Source organism: Netta rufina (assembly GCF_964035555.1).
Source record: "Netta rufina genome assembly, chromosome: 3".
Taxonomy (NCBI): domain Eukaryota; kingdom Metazoa; phylum Chordata; class Aves; order Anseriformes; family Anatidae; genus Netta; species Netta rufina.
In genome coordinates, this window is record NC_140125.1 from 10,791,958 (window position 1) to 10,802,350 (window position 10,393).

The window sequence follows — 10,393 nt, forward strand, 5'->3', positions numbered from 1 at the left end:
GGAGATGCAGTGTCTGGGAGAGCCAGCGCTGAAAACAAAGAGCTGATGTGCCAGGACAGGCATGGCCTCCGGTCTGCATCGGTGACTTTTAAAAGCAATACTGACAAACACACCTCTGGGAGAGAGCAGATTGTGGTCTGCGGTGTGTCCTTGCATCCTGCATGGCCAAATCCATCTCCTATCCAGAGACCTGGTTTGTTTCCATGAGTGAGCTGAGGATCATCGAAAATAACAGCAGACTCAAAGATGGTTTTTCTTTTCATTTAACCTTAACTCATTTCTCAGTGAATTTTTTTCCTACCTACCTATTAATACAGCCCTACTTTACTGATAAAGGCTCTGTATATCTTGGCCCTATCTGGAGAAAAAAAAAAAAAAAAAAAAAAAAAAGGCTTTTGACTTTCTCATTTTGGCTAATATAGATGTTTAGACCTTGTTTTATTCTGTGACTGCTCTAATGGAGATGATGGCACAACTTTGTCTCCAGAGGCCAGAGAGCACAGCCTGGTATAAAGCAGTGCCACAGCTCTGGGTGTGCACCTTGGGAGGGATGGCAAGGTGGTGATCCACCCATCGTACAGACTGCATTTCCACAGCGTGCCTACTGGCAAGAAAACACATCCACTGCCCAACTTGCCCAGGTAAATCTGTTGCTGGAACAAAGACAATCATCACCATACACTGTCCGCAGTCGGGAGTAACTCCGGGTTAAATTTGGTGCATTTTTAACTAGAATTTGGCACAGAGCACCAGAGATCTCCTGGAGGTGTCCCCTATCTAGGCATCCAAGTCCCTCAGAGCAAAGCTAGATGGAATATTAATGTTTTCTCAATTTTTCTCCTTGCATTTACGTGGTTGTGACGTGCTGTAGCATGTGGATGTCAACATCAGAGCTCCTCTGACAGCCACAGCGTGTGTGCTGTGTTTCAAGCTCTGTCACTTGTACGGCCGTGCTGATTTAGGGGAAATGCTTTGTCCTTTTCTCAAGTATTTGCTCAAATAACAGCAACAACAGACAACCAAACCCCAAGCAGAGGAAGCATGACTTCATCTTCTCGGTTTTCTCCATGCTGTGCTGGGCAGAAGAGCAGCTAAGGCATTCGCAGATGTAAAAATACACTTCTGGGAGTTCTCCCTGTGGGAAGCCATTGCTTCACAGAGAAATGATTTAAACAGCTGTAGTTTGTCTTGACAGCATTATTTTCTTTACCCTTGGAGCTGCAAAATAACCTCTCTGCCAAAGTTACTTTCAGCTGTGAAAATCAGATGCCGTGGTATATACCTTTGCAGGTGTCAGGCATTTCTTGAAAGAGGCAGAGGTGGTTGAAAAATGCAGGGGCACTTTGACAAAAGTGACTTTTTAATGCCAAAAAATCCAAATATTTTAATTTAAAAGGGGAAAATAACCAGATTTTTCACACATAACCTAGAAACAAAGATAAAATTCGAAGGGGAAAAAAAAAAAAAAAGAAGAAGAAGAAATACTTGGTCCAGAAATTCTGCCATTTTGTTCCATGGAAGTTGCTGTCTGGGTCTTTTGTGCACTTTCTAATTTTGTTTTTTACTCCCCAGTTACTCCCAGGATAGCCCTCCTTGTCTGACAGTGCTCCCTATTAACACGTGCTTGCATTAACACTGTGTTATGTCCCACATCAGTATTGAAACCCAGCTCAGACAAGACAAGAACCAGAGGTAGTACGGTCAAGTTTTGAAACCACTAGACTTTCTTTTAGCTTGCCTAAACAACACGGTGATTTATAATCGAAAAATGGAAATTATTCCTTGGAAAACACTGTTTAGGAGGAAAAAAATACTCAAGAAACTTAATTTCTTTAGTGTAAAAATAGGTTTAATGTGGCAGGTCACTCAAGTAAATAGCATGAGATGTTAGAAAGTACCACGGATGAGGGGCAAAAAATATCTGTAGGGACATTCTGTAAGAGATGGGCAGAACCCGAGGACTGTACCAGACCCAAAGCATTTGGGGCTGTTGTGATCTCTGAAGTTCTGCCAGCCACTGCTTTGTGAAAGGATGGCCAGGGCTGCTGAGAGCCTTCCCTTCCTCAGCTTGCTTTCTGCTTTTTTTTTTTTTTTTTTTTAATGTATTGCCTCAGTTGTTAACTTTTTTTGTTCCTGTGACTCACTGGCAGTAAGTCAGTGTCCACGTGTATCATGCAGCCATTGACTTGTATATTTCCATCAGATTTAATTCCTCCAACTTCTATGATTCGTTGATTTGGGTGGTTTGTGAATCACTAACTTCATAAAAAGCTGACTGTATCACAGCATTGTGTAATACTTACAATTAATTTTTAATCCTGCAGAGTATTCATGGAATAGTGACAATAGTTCTGAGTACCTTTGTTTGAGGAGATGATGCATGTGTTACAGAGCTGTTATGGGCCTGCACCGTTTTATTTTCCAGGTTAATTTTAATCGCCAATGTCACTTCATTGACTGAAGTCACATGTCCTAATTAGTTCCCATTTAAATAAAATAGGATTGAGGAATCCAATTTCAGACTCAACACTGAAACTGGCCAGTTTGCTGCACTGGCTCAGGACTGAGCACGTAGCTAGCAGTTGCTGTCAGGAGACGGGAAATAAAGCAGAACAAGTGTTCTGCTTAGTTAGCTGTCAGGTTTTCATAGAAACTGTAAAATCTCTAGCCCTGTCGCCCTCATCTTACAATTTGTCTCCATTCAAAAGATTTTTCTGCATTTCAAAGGCTTTCCAGAAATTGTTTTGAAATTGTTCAAGTATTTTCTACCTCTCATGGTATTCAGAGCTTCAGAAGCTTGTATTAAGCAAGAATTATTGACCTGAGCATTTCCAGGGAGGACTGACCAGGGTCCACCAAGGCGTAAAATACAAAGGCTAAAGATAAAGCTTAAAGACATCAGTGGTGGCTGCAACTCCACTCATCATTTCACAAGTTCTCCTTAGTATTTTGTCAGACTGGAAATCGAAATGACTACTAATATGCTTAGTTGTTTTGTACTGTCAAATAAGGGATGAAAATCAAAGTCAGTGCATGGCAATGGTTAAAGGAGTAATACCAAAAATAAAAATAAAAAATATAAAGTTAAATCTCAGCAGCCATTTTCACTTTTAAAGCTCTGCAGAAACACGCTGGATGTTTTGGACTGACTGGTAGGTGGTCAGTCCTTTTTTTGATTAGTGTAAAATGACTTAGACCATTGCAGACTCTCTAGACACCCATGGAAAAATGAACTGTGCTCACTCAGACTTGGGCACTGTCAACAAATTTGCCGGCCAAACTCAACCAAGATACAGTTCCCTTTCTGTAACCACGTTGGCCTTCCTCGTCTGCTTAGGCTGTTGGCTTGTTGGGGCAGGGTTGGGCTGCGTGCACCAAAGGGACTTTGCATCCCTCGAGGTGCTGCTGTGACACCAGTGCTGTTGGTGCAGAGGAGAACATCTGGCTGGCATCTAGTGAGTAACAAGCCAGACCCTTTCCTGCAGCACATTGCTCCTGTCTTCACCTGAATTAGGGCTGTTTGCGCCCCTTCTTCTGATTGCCTCTAAATAGAAGCATTTTAAATTCTGATTGTTACCCTAATGCTCTGGTAACTTTTCTCTCTCCCCCAGATTGCTTTTTCTGATTTAACTTTTGCTACTAAGCATAACAAGAACTATTCTAGATTAATTTCATAATACAGTAATATATTTAGTCTATAGGTTTCCACAGGTTTCCAACTTGGTTTCAACCGAGCCCCTCATCTCTTAGTCAAGTTTTCACTCATTCAGGTGACTGTGTGTGTGCAGTGGTCTGTCCTTCCAAGTCCTTTCTGACTGCTTGCTGTCTGTGTCTTTCAGTCGGGTCACCTCGGAGAAGGGCAGCACTGCAAGGCTGCTGCTCCAGCTCTTGCTGCATCTTCCCACCCACCGCAGCAGCTCTGCTTCTCAGCATGTTTTAGTGTGTCCGCTTTCAGCTTTGATTCTCATCCTCTGCAACTTCCTAAGGCTTCCAGCGCTTTCCTGTCCTCCTGCTGTCTGACCAGTGCTTCTCTTGCATGTTTGGGGGGGGGGGGGAGGGTTAAAAAGAAATTGTACTTTAGTTTGAGGGCAAATAGGCTTTCTCTTTTTCACCTCCAGACCCAGCGTGTCAGTGAATATGGGCTGGCCTCTGAGGGTAAGGCTGTAAGGATAGCCTGGGAGGAGCAGCAGTTCATTAAATCTTCTGTTTCTGCTTAGTTTCTCCTCATGCTCTAATTTAATCTAAGAAACCGAAATGTGCAGTGGGCACTGAAAATATGTTTTAAGGTAAGGGCTTAAGGCTGAATATCAGAATTATAGATGCTGTTTTCTCCAAACAAACTTTTAAGCATATGTTTTCATGGGGTTTATATTGTCACCCAGCTGTTTGAAGGGCCACCTAGGCTTTCAGGGGTCCTACACATAGCAAAAAACAGTTTGTAAAATGCTGTCATCAGCTGGGCTTATTGTTAATATCGTCAAGCCTGGGAGTACTATACGGTAAAGTCAAAATAGGTATGTTTTCTTAAAGGTATTTTGCTCACGGTTGTATACTGTTGGTTTTGTTACCCAAAAAAACCTTTAGTACAATGGGATTTATGCATATTTATGCTTTGGAGCTCCAATCAACCCCCCACTAATGTGGATAAGAACTATTTTATTCCTTTTAATGAACTTTTGATCAGTATTTAGATGGAAAACCTACTGTGCTGTAAGTGGAACTTCCAGCTGCCTATATTTAAGCTAACACTTAGCAAATTAGCTTAGGACTTCCTATAGTGAAGTTAGCTAAATCACTTCTATACTGTTTCATTTTAACCTTCTTACGCCAGCTTGAGCTGTTACGGATTTTGGATGAAATACCCCAGCACTGGGGATCTGTCCCAGGTGGGATGAGGAAAACCTACTTCCTCTGCCTGCCTTTTAAAAACACAGTTTTGAAAGCTTCAGCTTAAAATAAAATTATTTTTTGATTTATGAAATTTGGGCAAGTGGCGGAGTTGTTCTGCCTGTGTTAAAAAAGCTCACCCAGCTGTCTCACAGAGGAGCACGGGTATCCACTAGGACTGTGGGCCAGAGACACAACATTTAGCAGCCTCAGCTGTTGCCTTCCCGTGTAATATCTGCCTACACTTGTGTGTCTGTGCTTTGCCTTCTGTCCGCAGCTGTTCCAGCATCTTCGCTTGCATCGACCTGCAGACACTTTCTGCATCCTTTTGGACAGACTATCCAAAAAAATCTCCTGGCAACTTGCATGCTGCCTGCTGGGACTGACAGGGCTGAGCAAGACTTTCTTACAGGTGTCCCTCCGAGCGGTGGTGGAGTGGTGTGGTGCTCAGCTGTGGAGTGGAAAGCAGGAGGCTGCTTGTTCCTTTGGTGCTCCTCCTGCTGAGATCATGGAAGAGACAGCCTGACTTGAAAGCCCGGGGTGACAAACATGCAAGTGGATGGACATGAAGCAAGGGAAATGAGGGAGAAGGCTGAAGGAAGGCTAATTGAGCACAGCTGAAAAAAGAAGGAAAAAGCAATAGGAAAGGTGCTGGGTGGTATAGGAGCGAGGGAGCAGAGCTGACAGAAGCCGGGGAGAAAGGGACAGGAGAAACAAGCGGTGGGACAAAGGTGCAGGATGCGCTAGAGGCCAGAGCAGAAGCAGCGTGGAGGGAGCTGGAGGCTGGTCCAGGGGAAGGAAATGGCAGTTTGAGGCTGGGACTCTCCCATGAAAGATTCCCACAGCATTTATTTCATTGTTTATACCAAGGCAGCAGCAACCCTTATGCCCTCGTTGCTACTTTTCATTTTCAGCAAGCAGCTGTGGAGCCTACCAAGCAAAAATGTGCACACCCTCCATGTGCTACTGACTCCTTGGCCCCTAGAAGGGCAAACCATTCACCCCATTATATGCAGTTTTGGCACAGGCAGCAGTGATCTCAGCACGCAGCCCCGGCGGCTGCAAATCAGAGTGGTCCCATTTAATTTCCTTTTATTTCCCTCATCTTGCCATCTTGACTTTTTAAATTATGAAGTACTGCTCAAAACTAAACAAATACAAATGCTTAGTATTTTACAACACAAACATAATCTCTCTGAATCCTCTTACACAGAGGATCCACCATTGTTTGGTAAGTGCTTTGAAAAATAAATAGCTAAAATAAATATAACCTCCCGCCCCATCAAACCATCAGAGCACCCTAACTTCTCAGCAGGGTTCATCTCCTATGTCTGCATTTCTTGTAGCTATCTGCAGGTTTAAAAATACTGTGTTCTACTAACTTCCAAACTAACTGTCCCCATCTCTTTCTAGAAAGGCAACAAAATGGTTCAGAAGACAGCAGTCACATCCCGCACACCTACGCCCACAGGCACACACAGCAGCAGTGCATATACTTAAGCTGTCTCTGACACATAATTTTCCTCTTTACTAAGTGCTCAGCTCTTCCCTTTTCAGCGCCTTTAAAATAAAAGATTTATATGTGCTTATGTACATGTAGGAGAAGCAAGGGAGGGAAGAAGTGTGGGAATTGATTTGTCTGCCTCCAGATCCCCCAAATGCATCTTGAGCAATCTCACCAGATTTGGGTCCAAATCCAAAGCCTGTGGAGGTTGTCGGTTACTGGTGTGGTGCACAGAATATTTTGGAGAGTAATAGCTGCCTGGATTTCTAGAGGGTTTAATGTACATCCGTAACAAGTGTGTCATGTGGCACAGGCATCTCCGTGAGGAGGTGCTTTACAGTTTGTCATGCAAACTGTGACATAGTTTTCTTCAGAAGGATGCATCCTATTTAACACATAAGCTAATAAAATTTACATTTCTCTGAAAAAAATGTATGCTGTTCTTTAGAGTTGTTATTTCTTTTTGCATGCAGTAATACCACCAAATCTTCAAGGAATATTAATCAATTCTTTTTCACGTAGTACCTTATGTCAAGTCCACGTGCTTTTCCCAACATGTGCTCTATCAAAACACCGGGTACTGAGTACGACCCGTGGTTTCTTTTTGTGTGTTTGTGTCAGCCTGGAAAACTGTAACCAGCTCTTTTGAGTATACAGTTGGTGAGTTTATGCTAATGTTGGGAAGCATCAACATCCTAAAGGCTTTACGGTTATTTCAGATAATCCTCCCTGATGTTATTTAGGTCTTTCTTTTTTTTTTCGTTTCTCACTGCTGACATCAGGCCAGGTATTTAATGAAGACAGTTTTTATGTACTCTTTATTACATTACTTATGTATTTTGTTCTGTTGAGGAATAATATTCAGGTATACTTTTGGGAGATTATTTTGATATTTCTATTTCTAGGAAAGGAGGGGAAAGCATGATATGAAAGAAGTTGTTAATTGTGCGCTTACTGAGCTCAACAGAGTCTGTATTACAGTTGGGCTTCAGTTTCAATTTAAGCAAGATTTTAAGTAATCCAGTTGGGTACTTCATTCAGCTATGGCATTTGAGAATATGAAAAAACAAACAAACAACATGAACATGAAAATTTGGCCGTGTTGTGCACAAACGTTTCATGAAATTGCATTGCAAGCTTACAATTAAATGATGGTTAATGGTTTTTTCAAGCGCCTTCATTCTTTCTTGTATCAAATTCGGCCTTCCAGATGGCACTCATACTACAGCAAAAGAAATTGCTGATCCGAAAATATATCCTGGTCAAAGGGACATTTCTTGCTGGTAAAAGATGGCTTTACCTTTGAGAAAAAAATCGGTATGTTTTGTTTCTGCAGTCAGCGTGACCTCTTTATCTTGCGGGAGCAAGATAAAGACCGTCCCCTCCCTCACAGGGAGCCCTGCCACTCCAGCAGGCAGACGTGGGGGAAGCCTGCATTGTACCATGGGGCAGCCGATCCCCCAGGGATGTGGCGTGTCAGAAACTTAATGAATGGAAATGGATTGGTCTAGGAGCAAACTGCGAAAGATCGAAGCTTTCTTTGAATTGTTTCAAGAACAATTAATCCTACAAAAGTCAATTCCAAAAACATCAGAGGAATGCAATGTATTACATTTACTTATTTAAGCCATTTCCAGCCATCTCCTCAGAGACCCCGCATACAGTGGGAGAGGATATGAAGATGAATGCAATTTAACATTCCAATATTTCTGTGCTTTAAACTTTGTTTGGCAAAAAACTCCAATAGCTTGGTTTTTCATCTTTGTTTGAGACTAAAACAGATGTCAAACCGTAGCGATTTCCTTCACTGCAACAGCTTATATTTTTGAGCAGCCAAAACATACTTTGGAAGTCTATTTTTCTACAGATATGGTGCTTTCATCATGCAGATGAGAGTACCTCTATTAAAATAATCATTGCATCCTTATATTTTCCTTACCCTTTTCAAATACCCTTGTATTTTTATGTTCTCATATCGACATGTTCTCCAGTACGATTACTGCCCTCCTTTCAGTAGTCTTTGACTGTGCAGAATGAGAGCGCTGTCACAAATACTGGAATCCCTGAATGAACAGAAATGGCCAGCAGATTAACAATATTTGTTTGAAGTTTACTCTTTGGTTTGAAGTAGTGGGGGAAAATATTTACATAAATGAATTTTTAATAGATGCTAAAAATAAAAAGCTGCTAAAGAAAATACAGCTTGTGTATACATTATCATGTGATTTTAATTATGCTAGCATTTATGTGATTTGTATATTTTGACTTAGGGCCATGTGAAACGCATGAGTGAACTGTCACTTGTGTAGAGTTAATTATAATTTGTCCATATAGGGGAAAAAAATAGGAAAATATGATAACACTTTTCATTGGCAGTAAGCATTAGTTGTTGTTAGTCCTTTGAGAAAATTATTCTTAGCAGACTGTATGAACTCTGTAGTTCAAAGTGTTCCCTGAAAAGGAGTATATTAACATGTGGCTGGATCCACTACAGGAATGAATTTTATTGACTAAAGAACTGTACCCTTTTGCACCACATCATTTATTTCATTTTCCTTTCCCTTGAACAAGAAAATATATTTTGATTCAGTGTTTGGCAATCCAAGCCAGGTTATTTAAAATAATATTCATTTTGTACTTAGTGAAAAATGCTATTTTTAGACAAGATACTTTTCCTCTTATACAGTATTGCAAACAGAAATTTCTCATAAAATTCTCATACAAAACCAGTTTGTAGAGAGTCTTTAGACCTCCTTGTGCTTCTCCTTTTCCCAGTAAGTGACAAATAACTGGGTCTCACTGACACGTAGAGTAACAAATGGATAAAGCAAGCGTGGATTCTGAGATCTATAATTTTTAATAATTTTTAAACTAGCTACAAAATGTCAATCACTTCACAAACTGACAGGAGACATAAGGAATTTCATATTACATGCTGTAAATGATATTTATCTCACAGTTTATCTAGAGTTCATTCATTTAGGTTTTTTATTATTTTTTAATTAAGTCAGCTACTAAACATCTCAGCGATTTGGTGTGCATAGCTCTAGGTAAGCAACAGAGAACTGTACCGATAACAAACCACATGGGGATAGCGACTAGTAAGAGAGAGCCTTATAAAAATTACATTTCTTTGCACCATTTCATATGGTAGTCGTTTCCTCCAAAAGATAGTCTTCAAAAGCAGCAGACAAACCCAATATATTACACTTATTTCTTTTTGTCTTTGACATATTTTCAGCCAAGCTTCTTTTGCTGGCAATGGCTAAATGGTGAGTGCCAAATCCCTCTTTTTTTCGTAATTAAAAAATAAATAAATGATCATGATTAATAACTATATATATCAACAAGAAAAAAGTGGCACGACTGCAAACTTGCTGGTATAACATAGTCCCAAAAGAGTCCGAATACTGAGCATGCTTTTGTTGTCATTGTTGGTGTGCTACTGCCATGGGAAAAAGTCTTGTTTAAGTAGGAGTCTAAAAGTCTATTTATTCCTCATGCATAAATGCATAAATCACATCACTTTGTAGTGCAATGCTTGTTATAGTAATATAATTCCACATTGTCTAATCATGAAATCATAACAACGGATAATGGCAATGAAGAACCGAAGACAGCAGGTTTAAGTGCTTAAACATCATGATACCCAAAGACAGGAGCATGGCAGTAGCTCTGTGGAATGTCACAGTTTTACAAGAACAATACTGTATATTTAAAGGTTAACAGCACGTTTAGCATTCCAACAATGTTGTCATTCAGCAAACATCATTTAAAAAAAAAAAAAAAAAAAAAAGAGGAGAGGAAAAAAGAAAAGGAATCCAAACAGAAACAAGGAAAGGAAAAATCCCAGAAAACATCATAGTGAGCTATAGCCATCAAATCAGCACTATGTACAACCTTTGGAAAGAAAGATATCTAGAAAAAAATAATTACAAGTATCATTTTTGGAAAGCTGACAAACTACACAGGACAACATTTACAATGGGGTTGATATGTGCA